At 28.5% G+C, this 13,060-nt stretch overlaps 1 pseudogene; it reads right to left on the bottom strand.

Moving 5' to 3' along the window:
• Positions 1-525: 525 nt before the first annotated feature.
• On the bottom strand, positions 526-652 carry LOC145285367 (U2 spliceosomal RNA; annotated as a pseudogene).
• Positions 653-13,060: the final 12,408 nt, after the last annotated feature.

The following is a 13,060-nucleotide window of genomic DNA, read 5'->3' as shown; positions in this document are numbered from 1 at the left end:
ATATATATATATATATATATATATATATATATATATATACATATATATATATATATATATATATATATATATATAACGGTGTGGCAAAATAATGAAAACGTCTTATGACTTTTGAGTCATTTTAAAAATACCTATAAAAAATAAAAAATAAATAACAGAATGTCGGTTTCGTCTTTTATTCATGGTTATTATTGTTATGTATGGATTGATTAAGTAAGTCAGATAGTGCATACTATTAAGAACAAGGCCGATAGCCATTAGTCGCATGCTTTCGTGTAATGAATGAATGCGTGAATGTAGGATTGACATGAAATTCTTACAGATAAACTAAAATTACCGAGAAATGGGCTGAAATGACTTAAATAAATAAAAAGTAAATTACTTTGAATGACTTTAATGAACTTAAGGATGAATTGAATGACCTTAAGAATGACTTGAATGCTTCAAAAATAACTGGAATCCTTCAAAAACAACTTGAATGATCTGGAGAATGAATTGAATGGCTTTGAGACTGATTGGTTGTAAAGTGGGTGATCATTTGCCATTAAATTAATACAGAAAAGTGATCCCCCATTTTATATCACAATAAGTACAGCATGTAGTAAGAATAGATACTACACTTTGATCTTGGCCAAAAGGCCAAGAAAAGGGTGATATTTATTTGCTCCCACACCGAGCAAATTAGGCACAAGACCGATTTTTAATGTGAGGAGTGAAGGGGAAATGGGGACCAACATTCCAGGGAGTATGGGAGCTGCATAGTGACAATTGATATGAAGGGTTGCCTCTACATTGACCAAGGTCTTATATGTGGGGTCGCCCCCACATAGGGTCTTTGCTTGCACTATCTGCCGGAACAGATACTGCACTTTGCTCCCGGTCAAAAGTCCAAGAAAATCTTAAAAAGCTAAGAACAGCATCTATTAACATCAGACCTTTGATCTTAACCGAAAAGGCTAAGCACAAAAGTGTTACGGACAGACCGACCGACCGACAACTGACCGACCGATGGACCGACGGAGTGACTTATAGAGTCGCTTGCACGCGACTAAAAATGAACACAACAGCTCTACTCATGTCCAAGTAGCCTGTATCTAAATTTTCAAGTGTTTAGACCCAAAATTGACGGAGGAATTTGGTGGAGTTTTCAAAGGTAAAATCGTTGAACTTTGACCCCTTTAAAGCCAAATTTCTGGCCGAAAACCGAGGAAAAAGATTTTTCCCAAACCTCAATACTCCTTATGTCAATTCTCGGCTCTGTAAACTGAAAATTGACAGAGTAGTTTTGTAAGGAAATGTACACACACAGACACACACAAAGACAATTTCACTTATATTGATATACAGATTATTTTTATATTTCAAGCGGTTCTCGGCTCTTGATCACAAAATATAGCGAATGAATCAAAATGAAAGAGGTGCAAAATACTGGACATTTTATCTATTTCCATTTCCTAACTGGCGCCGGCTATGTTGATCGGTTTATTTCTTTTTCATATATCAAAATTATTCCACCATATCGAAAAACAGGTAGTCTTTTGTTCTTACTAGCCTTTATAATCTGTTATTAATTCTTCACTAATAATAAACAAAAGCATACACATAATTTCAGAAAATAAATAATGTTGCCTCTCCAAATTTTAATAGACTTAGACTATATTGAACCCCCCCCCCCCGCGAAATTAACCCAATAAGACGATGACGTGTATGACTAAATGAACTAATGCATTAATTACCTGAAAGTTTCATATCTCTGTTGCAGATATTTACGGGTTGAGACCGTTTGTCGTAAACCTGTGTCACATGCAGAGATGCGTTATTGAATTCCTTGCAAAGTACATGGAGAATGGTGGTGTCTATGTACAAAAATAAATTCTGAATCACAAAAGATCGCTCGTTGTAATGGTTCCACTTCCGTCTCTGTAGCGCTTCAATTTTTGAGTTAAAAAATAGGAAGCTTTACTTTTAGAATGACCTCCATATGAAAAACCTTGCTCCAGACGCCCATGCACAGCCATCGTTTATCGCTGACAAAAGTGCATTGAAAATGGTTGTGACAATGTAGAAAAAAATAAGTTTTGGATCACAAAAGAACGCTCGATTTAATGAAGCCACTTCCGTCTCTGTAGCTCTTTAATTTTTTTTAGTTAAAAAATAGGAAGCTTTACTTTTAGCTCGACCCTCGTACTTCCATACGTTGAACCTTACTTGGCGAGCATATTAATTTTACAAGTAGTGTTTTCATTATTTTTGCCATCCATATTTTGGTTATCGTAACGATTTGCTTCGAACATTGTCCGTTTTGTAAGCATATCTCTAGATTCTGAATTTAGCATTTGATTTAATATATGGCCAATTTTATTGCACTGTTTCATTTTCATACTGTGTTATTTCCTCAGTTTCTTTCATTAAACAAATGGAAATGAACATAATGAAATAATAAGAACTAGCAGGACCCGTGGAAATTCCACGGTAGTTAAAATCTTTTAACACACATCAGTAAGAAATTCCTTATAAAAATGAACGTATGGAAGCAAGTAGAACAAACAAAGAATTTTAGTTTAAACTTTTATTGAAGGTCAATGCGATCGTAACTGATGCTGTTGATATTGTCAGTAAGTGCTGGTGATGATTGAGGCGGTGACAGGGACGTCGATCAGCTGCTTGGAGTGAGAATAGTGGTCACTCAGCAGGTTCTTGGGAGTCAGATTGTGAATTTAAAAAACTGTGTGACATTGTTGACATCGATTTTGTGCAAGTTCTGATGACCCCAAGTTATTTAATATTTCAGGACATTTTGGATTACATGTGTAAGTAATGAATAGGTCACAGAAAACTGCCATTGCATTTTGATAAAGCTGTTGTATTCCTAGGACTTCCTGTAAGTGTAGATGGTAGAATAACTGGTACACCAGGATAACCATCTTCATTCCTTGCTAAATGATCAATTAAGCCAGAATATTGAGCAGCTCTTAGTTGACTTTGATAGCTTTTAATGAAGTTAAATAAGCAACTGTCAACTTTTACATATTCAATAGACTTTTCTATTTATTTTGAATTTTATTCAATGAAGATTTGGAAATTCACAAATATTTTTTAAGTCGAATTATTGATATAGATTTCAATTAATGCATCACAACTTCCTGATAATATAAATAGAACACTTTGAATTTTCTGTACAAAAGTTTTTTTTCCATAAAAAACATTGTAATCTGTTATAATATTCAGATTCTTGTGTATTACATGCATAGAAAATGAAGTGTTTCTGTAAATCTTACGAAGTACAGTTAACTTTTGATTTTTCGATAATCAAAATGATGTGAGGTAGGTTATACCTATCAAATTTATTGTCAATGTTATATAGTTAAGTAAGCTGGCTAATTGGCTATAAAGTAAGTTATTCCGAACTTTGATCTAACATTTTAATTAAAAAAAAAAGCTTAACATTTTCTTGTATCTTTTTTTTATATTAAGAAAAATGTAAGCATCATGCTGAAATAATAAAATGCCATTCTTAATAAAGGGAGAGGGTGTGACTATTCTAAACCTTCACCTAAATAACGATTTAACGAAAAAAATGTTTAAAATGTTCTTGTATCTTTTTTATAATTTTTGTTAAATCAGAAAAATCAATAAACTTTGATAACACTATTGTAAGAATCATGCTGAAAGCCATTCTTAATATGAGGAGGGGGTTAACTATTCTGAAACTTCACCTAACAATGTAAAAAAAATAAGGGAAAATATATGTATGAACAATAAATATTTCTTCAGTTAAATAAAATATACTGTAAATCTTTAAATAAGGAATAAATATTTATTTAAACCATAATTATTGAAACAAAGTATTTTACTGTATGAAAAAAACGGTTATGGGGAGAAGGGTTAACTATTTTGAACCTTCACCTAAATAGCGATTTAATGAAAAAAAAATTAATGGTCTTGTATCTTTTTTGTATAATTTGTTTTAAAATAAGAAAAAAAAAGAAGGTAAATATCCAGATACGCTACTACAAAACACCGACCACGCTAATTTGTTTTTTATAGGTAATTGAGGTCGCTGACAACGAATCTGATAGTCAAACTTGGGGCAAATTTACCGTTTGCATGGTATTTACCCCTGAACCCACGAACTACTTTCCACCATTTTGCAGCTTCCGTTTATGCTACGCGCATGCACGTTGTAGCATAAATGACGGCTTCACCAAGCAAACTACGTTGGGGGTAGGGGATTTTTTTTTCCAGGACATAGAATTTTCTAATTTTCAAAAATACATTATAGCACTTTTTGGGTGGAAAATTTAAAATTAGCTGAAAAAGAAATAAAACAAGAAAATGGAAACACTCCAAGTTGGAGTAGGGGGGGGGGTAATTTATCTGTTTTTTTTTTTTACCTGGAACATAGAATTTTCAAATTTTCAAAAAGTAACGCACCGACATTTACCAATTAGAACACCATTTAACATTTTCCGAAGATTTTACTGTGTACATTGGCACGCGCGCCCCAAAATCACATCCCCCCCGCTCGCGCCCCCAATGTACACAGTAAAATCTTCGGAAAATATTAAATGGTGTTCTAATTGGTAAATGTCGGTGCGTTACTTACGGAAAAACGTTTAACTAAACTGCAAAAGCACCTATTACGCCACATAAGTTCTATAATTGAATCCCCCCCCGCAAAAAAAGAATGAAAAACATAAAGATGTTTGGTGCTTATGTTTTTGTAAACCACATTAAAAACTACGCGAGACAAAAAAAAAAGTCCCTCAATTTGTTGTACTCTTCTATAACTGTAAGTCATTAAAAATGTCAGTCCGTAATTTTTTGATTGGTACGCTATGTGAGAAGGCAGTTTGCTAGGTGAAGCAAGCCGTCGTTCATGCTGCAGCGCACGCGCGTAGCGTAAACGAAAGCTGCAGAATGGTGGAAAGTTATTCGTGGGTTCGGGGGTTAATACCATGCAAACGGTAAATTTGCCCCAAGTTTGACTATCATATTCGTTGTCAGCGACCTCAATTACCTATACAAAAACAAATTAGAGTGGTCGGTGTTCTGTAGTAGCGTATCTGGATATTTACCAAAAAAAACGTCGATACCGCTATTGTAAGAATCATGCTGAAAGCCATTCTTAATATGGGGAGTGGGGTTAACTATTCTGAAACTTCACCTAACAATGTAATAAAAATAATGGAAAAATTCTTCAGTTAAATAAAATATACTGAAAATCTTTAAATAGGAAATAAATATTTCTTTAAATAAATTAAATCGTAAGTAATGAAACACTGTTTTATTTCATATTAAAAAAAAAAAATTGTTGTGCCGGTGGGCATTAGAAGATGAATGCCTGTAAAAGAAGCAAAATAAAATGAACAAATAACTATGTAAACAACGTGAAGCTGTATAAATGTTACAAAATTACTCGATTCGGCATTAAATAACACGAAAAAGGATTGATATGCCGTAAAACAAAAACAAAACAGAACAAGACGTAAAATATGTTTTGACTCTGTATTTGCGAATGGTGACTTTGGTGATTTATTTAATAAAGTCATTCTTGACTTTTGTAACATGTATTTCTAAACATATTTTTTGTTGTGTAAATAAAAAGTAAATAAAAAAAACATAAAGTGGCACAGTAAAAAAAAACGTACTCGTAACGTTAAATGTAAAAAATATATTTATTACTGAATAAAATAGAATAAGCGTTCATACAATAATAAACAGAAGACATCGTTAAAAATGTAAGTAAAATACTATACTATTTAAATTGTGGAACGATACCTTCTATGCATAATTGCCTTTAAAATAATCCGGAATCATAAATAGACAGTTATTATTATTATTTATTTTTTTGTTCGGGAACTTTTGGGAAATAAAAGGGGTTACTGATTTTTAACTGATAAAGATTGAACAATAAAGGGAGATAATTCACATTAATTAATGTTTGCGATGATGATGACGCGTTTCATTAATTAATGTTTGCGATGATGATGACGTGACACCGTACGTACAAGCAAATTAATATATAGATTAATACAGCGAATAGGCCTTTGCTTGATTCTATCTTTGATATACATAATCTTTTTCTTGGTTTAATCAATTATAACATAACACTAGATATTTGGATACGGAAATTTTAGTTTAAACTTTGTTAACAGTTTCATGGTGTAAAATGAAGACTAGCGGAATTGTTGGAGTGAAAACGATCAAAATGACGACGGTTTAAATTTTGTTGGTTAGCTAATGACATTAGTCATCGACATTATAGTGAACAAACTGTTTATATGATTGCTATCATGAACGGATGTCATGAACGTAATTTTTTTGATATATTTATTATTTTTTAAAAACAGTAACCTACGTACACGCGTGTTTAAAAAATAATACATATATATATGCATATATACATGTATATATATATATATATATATATATATATATATATATATATATATGTATGTATGTATGTAAAATGGCGTGATGAAAGAAAAATTAAAATTTAACTGCAACTTCGCTTCCAATTTCCGGATTTTGTAGTCATGCCCATATGCATTTTATTTTCTTTCGATGGTACTATTCATTCTCAGGAGTTAAGGGCAAAATCGATTCATTGATTGATATAATAATTAAATTAATACTTTTGTGCTACCAAACAGATGCCGTAAAGATTTTTGAATGCCAACGTGCTTAAAAGAATAAATTGTAAGATGACCAACGTCATGTGACTTGGAATATAGATTTTCTCATTTATTTGTTATATAAAAAAGCATAGTTCCACAGAATGAATATATATATATATATATATATATATATATATATATATATATATATATATATACATGTGTGTAGGCATATGTGTTTGTGTATGTGTGTACTAGCATTATGCATTAAAATAGTATTCTATATATATATATATATATATATATATATATAGTGTATTTACGCATTACATTAGTCCAAAATGTTATTAAAAAAAGATAACTCCTACATTATTCTATCCTTTATTGTACCCACTTTTCCACAATTTTTATAATTATAAATGTCGTCCTAACACCAGTCATGATGTAATCTATTCTGTGTCTTTTTGCGAATCTTAAATACAAAACATTTAATATTTAATTGTTATAGATTCATTACGTATTACTGTGTGCATATTTAATTACTATATCAATCAATCACGTACATCCAGTAAATAGCACACGACGCCCACTCTGAACCTGAAGATCTGAGGTTAGCTGATGGAAGACAGGAAACTCTGGAGAGGAAGAGTCGCATTGGTCCGGGACAAGGAGTCCGTACTAATGATTAAGATGTGTGTATACACGTGTCTGTCTTCATGTTCTTAAATTTAAACAAGAACATTAAAGTAAAATATCACATTAAACAGCATTAGTGTAAAATATACGTCTATAGTATATTTACGTTAATGCCATTAATACATTTTATTTAAAATATTTATTTTAATAACACATTTTCCATTACTGCGTCTAATGGTATGTTTTATTATTGTGATGTTAGCTGTTTAATAATTGACGAGTAAGACACAGTAATAATCAAATAAATATGTATTAACAAAAATACATAAAAGAGGTGATCGAGCAATATCTTTCTTCACTGCTGGTGATGACCATACTCTCCGCATTTCTGTATCTAAATCTTTTGGCAAAACGGTTCTGTTACACGGAAGTGACGTCATGGACGGAAGTGACGTCGCGGAATAGTTCATTATTCCCGGGAGTAGGGTGCATCCACAACGATCAGTTTTTCAGTTACATATTTTAATGTAATATTGTTTAGTAATATGTGTCGTATTAATGTTGGTTAATGGTATATTTTAATGTAAATTTTAATTACTTCTTTTTAGCTTAATATTGTTTAATAACATATGTTATCTTAATTTTCTTTGATGGTATATATTAATTTAAATTTTAAATTTATTAATAATAATGTATAATTACTTTACTATTTTTAATGGATCATTTTTACTTGGATTTATGATCATGAAAAATATATGTGTATGTATCATTAATGTAAAATATATCACGACACGGAATTAATTAAAATTTACCAATAAACAATAGTAGAGTTACTGTTTATTTCTATATTATTGATTGATTTTCAAAGCGTATACAATGCATTGCCTCGCCAAAATGACATAAAAACATTTAGAAATGAGAAAAAGAGACACGGTAATTAAATTAAGGTAATTAAAAATATTTTATTTTCTTGAAGACATGGTGAATGTCGGCGTATGGAAAACATTAATATTCATTTCTTAATAGTTTATGCATTATAATTCGACAATTTGAATTTGTATTTTAAAATTGTATTTATTAGAATTATCTGTTTACATAATTAGATTAATTATTATTATTATTATTTTTTATTATTATTATTATTATTATTATTATTATCGTTAGAATTATTATTGTTCATAGAAATAATTATGTTACTAGAATTATTAATGTAAGAATTATTATTGTTACTAACATTATTATTAGTAGTAATCTAATTAGAATTATTATTATTATTAGAATTGTTATTGTTATATTTAAAGTTATTAACAAATTATTTGACTTATTATTATTTATTATTAATATAAATAGAATTATTATTATTAGCATTATTATAATCATTGTTATTATTACTATTATTATTATTATTACTATTAATAATATGATTGCTGTTGTTGTTGCCAGAATTGCTACTAGAATTATGATTTTTAATCTTATATAATTAATCACATTATCATTATTATTACTAAAATTGTTGTTATTATTAGAATGAGTTTATTATGATTATAAAAATATGTTTATTATTAGAAATCATAAGCTTTATTATTATTATTATTATTATTATTATTATTATAATTATGATTATTATAATGATTATTATTATTATTCTAATTATTATTATTATAATTATCATTATTATAATTATTATTATTATTATTATTATTATAATTATTATTATTATTATTATAAATGTAGAATATAATAATAGAATGAAAAGTTCGTTTTTAGCATAAAATTAATTTGTGAAACAAGGGACTTATTGCATATACTAATTAAATTTTGAACAAACAGACAGGAATACAACTTTATTATAATACCCACACATACACACATACACACACACCACACACACACACACACACACATATATATATATATATATATATATATATATATATATATATATAATACTTGCAGGTCATCACTTATCAAAGATAAGGGTTAATAGATAGTAAATGGTGAAAGAACATGACCAACAATGATGGAGCTTGGAAAGGCCTTATATATATATATATATATATATATATATATATATATATATATATATGTATAGGAATACATTTATAATATTTTTGCAGAAATCAAGACAAAAATAAAAACATCATACACTGTATTTCTTTACCACATAAAAATATACTGTGTTATTTTATACTTTTGTCTTGATTTTTTTTCACAAATATTATATGCATGCTCGATTAGTAAAACTGATAATAGTGAAACCTTATTAATACTGACTTTGATTTTATTGGTATATCAACATTACCGAGATTTTCATGTACAAAAATGTCTTTAAAAAATATTTATCTGTACATATATATATATATATATATATATATATATATACATATATATATGCACATATATATATGTGTACATTTATATATATATGCATATATATATACACATATATATTTAGGCCAAATAAAATGTCAATGTTTATTTTTTCCATATGTAAACATTTAGAACGGTCAAATAAGTTTTAATAAACATTCAATTTTTATACCATTTCATTTGATTCTTTCACAATTATGTAGGAAATAACTATAAAACGTAAACAAATTTTCTTTAAATGATGTTCATTTCATAAAACAAAGAATATCTGAGTGCAGAACGTATTTTTTTTAACATAACCATATTTGCAATTATTATTATACAGCAATACTTTTCTACACATGTTACGCCGAGTGAATAATATTAATAAGAATCAGTATAACCGTGGCGTGTATTTAATATTAGTTTTTTAACCAAAACAAATTAAAAAAAAAACAATAAACAAACAAAAAACAGTAAAATATGTTATTTTGATTATTCGGCGTATTGTACTCGAGTTTGATTTTAATAATATTTCAGTCTTTGGAATTTATGACCTTCTTAAGGGATATTTTGACGAACTCAAAAATATTTCTGGTGAACTCGGGAATCTGCACGGAATTTCTAACGGACATGTTTATTCAATCTCGATCCGTCAGTAATGACATAGTTGAAGTCCGGATTCATCGCCGTTGTATTCTGAGTTTTACATTTAGGATTGTACTACAACTTCCAGAAAAGAATTGCTTACAATTGACCGCACGAAGTAATTTATCCGTTACGTCACAGACCCTTGCGCTTCTGTTCGAAATTCTGAATTCATCAGAAAGATTCTCGAGCTCGACAGTTAGATTCCCGAGTTCAACAAGATACACCCAAAGAAGGTCGAGGTGACATCAATCAAACATTGTTAGAAAAACAAACAAAAAACACTCGAGATGATAACAGTAGTCCGATCAGTCCCGATAATAAGAATTATTAATTTTTGTCTCAAAAATTCAGAAACAGAAAACATCTTAATGACACTATTTTCTGATTTGTCTATCCTCCAATTTAAACCGGAACCTATAATCGTATATATATATATATATATATATATATATATATATATATATATATATATATATATATATATATATATATATATATATATATATATATATAAGTCTGACGAATCCGAGCGTGGATGAAACGCGGAATATTGTGTAGCTTAATTGCGATATATATTTTTATAACTTACTACCTAGCTCTACCTATGTATTGAGCACTGTTGAAGTAAAAACTTAAAGTTTACGCATAAAATAATACTTTCGTATATTAATTTATGTGATTTAATAAAATAGTCATATATATATATATATATATATATATACACATATATATATATATATATATATATATATATATATATATATATATATATATATATATATATATATATGAATTAATGTTTGGATATTCTTAATATTGTTATATTGGAAGATATTAACATAGGCGACACCAGTTTCTCAACAAAAAAGGTGAAACGTAAAGAAAGTCTATTATTTCCAACACGGGTTTTGTTCTACAATTATCCAATCTAAATGAAATCTATGATCTTATAAATGTTTCTATCAGATGCAAAATCGTACAAAAAGAAATGCGAAAACACAATAATAACAACAGAAATAGAAAAATCTTAACCCTCCCTCTGTAATATTCTTGTTTCAAATCGAAAGAAAAAAGATCTTGAGATAGAATTAATCAGCTCTCACCATGGCGTTTCCATTCTAAGAGCGTCCTTTCATCAGTCTCACGTCTGACGTTGTACATATTTTGCTGTTTGACAGACGATTTTGGAACTCTCACGACTTCGACCTTGTCACTCTCATTGTCTCGGATCAACTGCTTCATCTCTGTCAATCGTAAATCTTCAAGAATTATATCTAACCAGTTTAACACAGTTTAACCCGAGCCACGCATGTCGCCCCTATTCTTTATAAAGCCCCTCTTTTATTCATTGTTTCAGGTTATTAAATGTCTCGTTTTTATTCTTGCTTTTATTTGCGTTCAGAATCTCGTCCATCAAGTTTCTTTGCCTTCCATTTTGTTTTTCTGTTTCGTTTTTTTTTCTCCTGCTTCTTTTATATGCAACTCTTTAAAATGACCTCGTATTCATCTGTTCTTTATTTTGTATCAATTGATTGAGGTTTATTTCTTTTTCCAATCACTTATGTGCCATTCGACACTTTTGCTTGCCCCTTTTCGTATAGCAGCAAACACATTTTGTTTTAACCTTTCATTTGGATTTATGACATTTTGTATATGTTATTTATTTATTTCTTTTCAGTCATTTTTTCCCTCGAATTCTATTTATCTTCTTTGCTATCTCCTATTTTTAATTGTTTAATTTTACTTTCATTTTATCTGCCCTTTACACTTGATTCTCTCCCCTTACCTTGCCGCGTTTGTTTCTTTCTTTTTCCTCTTCTTTTCTGTGTTTAGTTTGGCAGCTATATCCTGTTCTTGATACATTTGTATTCTTACCATTTCTGTCTTTCTTTCATTCTTTTTAATTTATTTACGATAGTTATTTTAGAATATATTACTTTCATCTCCCTTTTTGTTTAGTCTGCATTTTAGAGTCGTTTTTCTTCTCTTTTTCTAATGATTTTTTTATAGTATTTATTTTCCAGCTTTCCTTTCATTTCTTTCCTTTTTTCTATTCATTTTAAAAATTATTCTGGTAATTTCTCTCTTTCGTTCTTTTATATTATTTCTTCGTTTCATTCTTTGTTTTTTAATATTTTTCTTTCATTTTTTTTGCATTTATTTTTTGATTCATTATTTTTTTACTGATTTATTTATTTTTTATTTAATCATTCTTTCATTCTTTCTTTAATTATTTATTTATTTAATTATTTATTTATTTAATTATTTATTTATTTAATTATTTATTTCTTTAATTATTTATTATTTAATTATTTATTTCTTTAATTATTTATTTATTTATTTATTCTTTCTTTTATTTTATCCTTTCCTTCTTCCATTCATTATATTATTTATTCATTCGTTTTTTCATTTATTCTTTTATTCATTCATACTTCCATTCTTTTTATTCATTCTTTCTTTCATTAATTCGCTCTTTACTATTTATTCATGCTTTCATTCTTTCAGTAATTCTTTCTTTCATACATTTTCCATTTCATTAATTCATTATTTCTTTCAGTCATACTTTGCTTCTTTCGTTTCTTCTTTAATTCATTCATTCACCCATTCATTCATTATAATTCTTTATTTTACATTATTTCTGATGATTTCTGTGCCCTTTTTGTTTCTCTTCTTCCATATTTCTTATATTCTTTACTAATTTTGTATAGTATTTAATTCATAGTTTCTATCTTTCTTTCTTTCTATTTATTTGTATGCTCTTCCTTTTCTGTTTTCAATTGTTATTTTTCATCCCCTCGTTCGTT

The sequence above is a fragment of the Euprymna scolopes genome, chromosome 9 (assembly GCF_053919585.1).
Source record: "Euprymna scolopes isolate OS-2025 chromosome 9, ASM5391958v1, whole genome shotgun sequence".
In the NCBI taxonomy this organism is placed as follows: domain Eukaryota; kingdom Metazoa; phylum Mollusca; class Cephalopoda; order Sepiida; family Sepiolidae; genus Euprymna; species Euprymna scolopes.
This window is presented reverse-complemented; position numbering and strand designations above follow the sequence as displayed.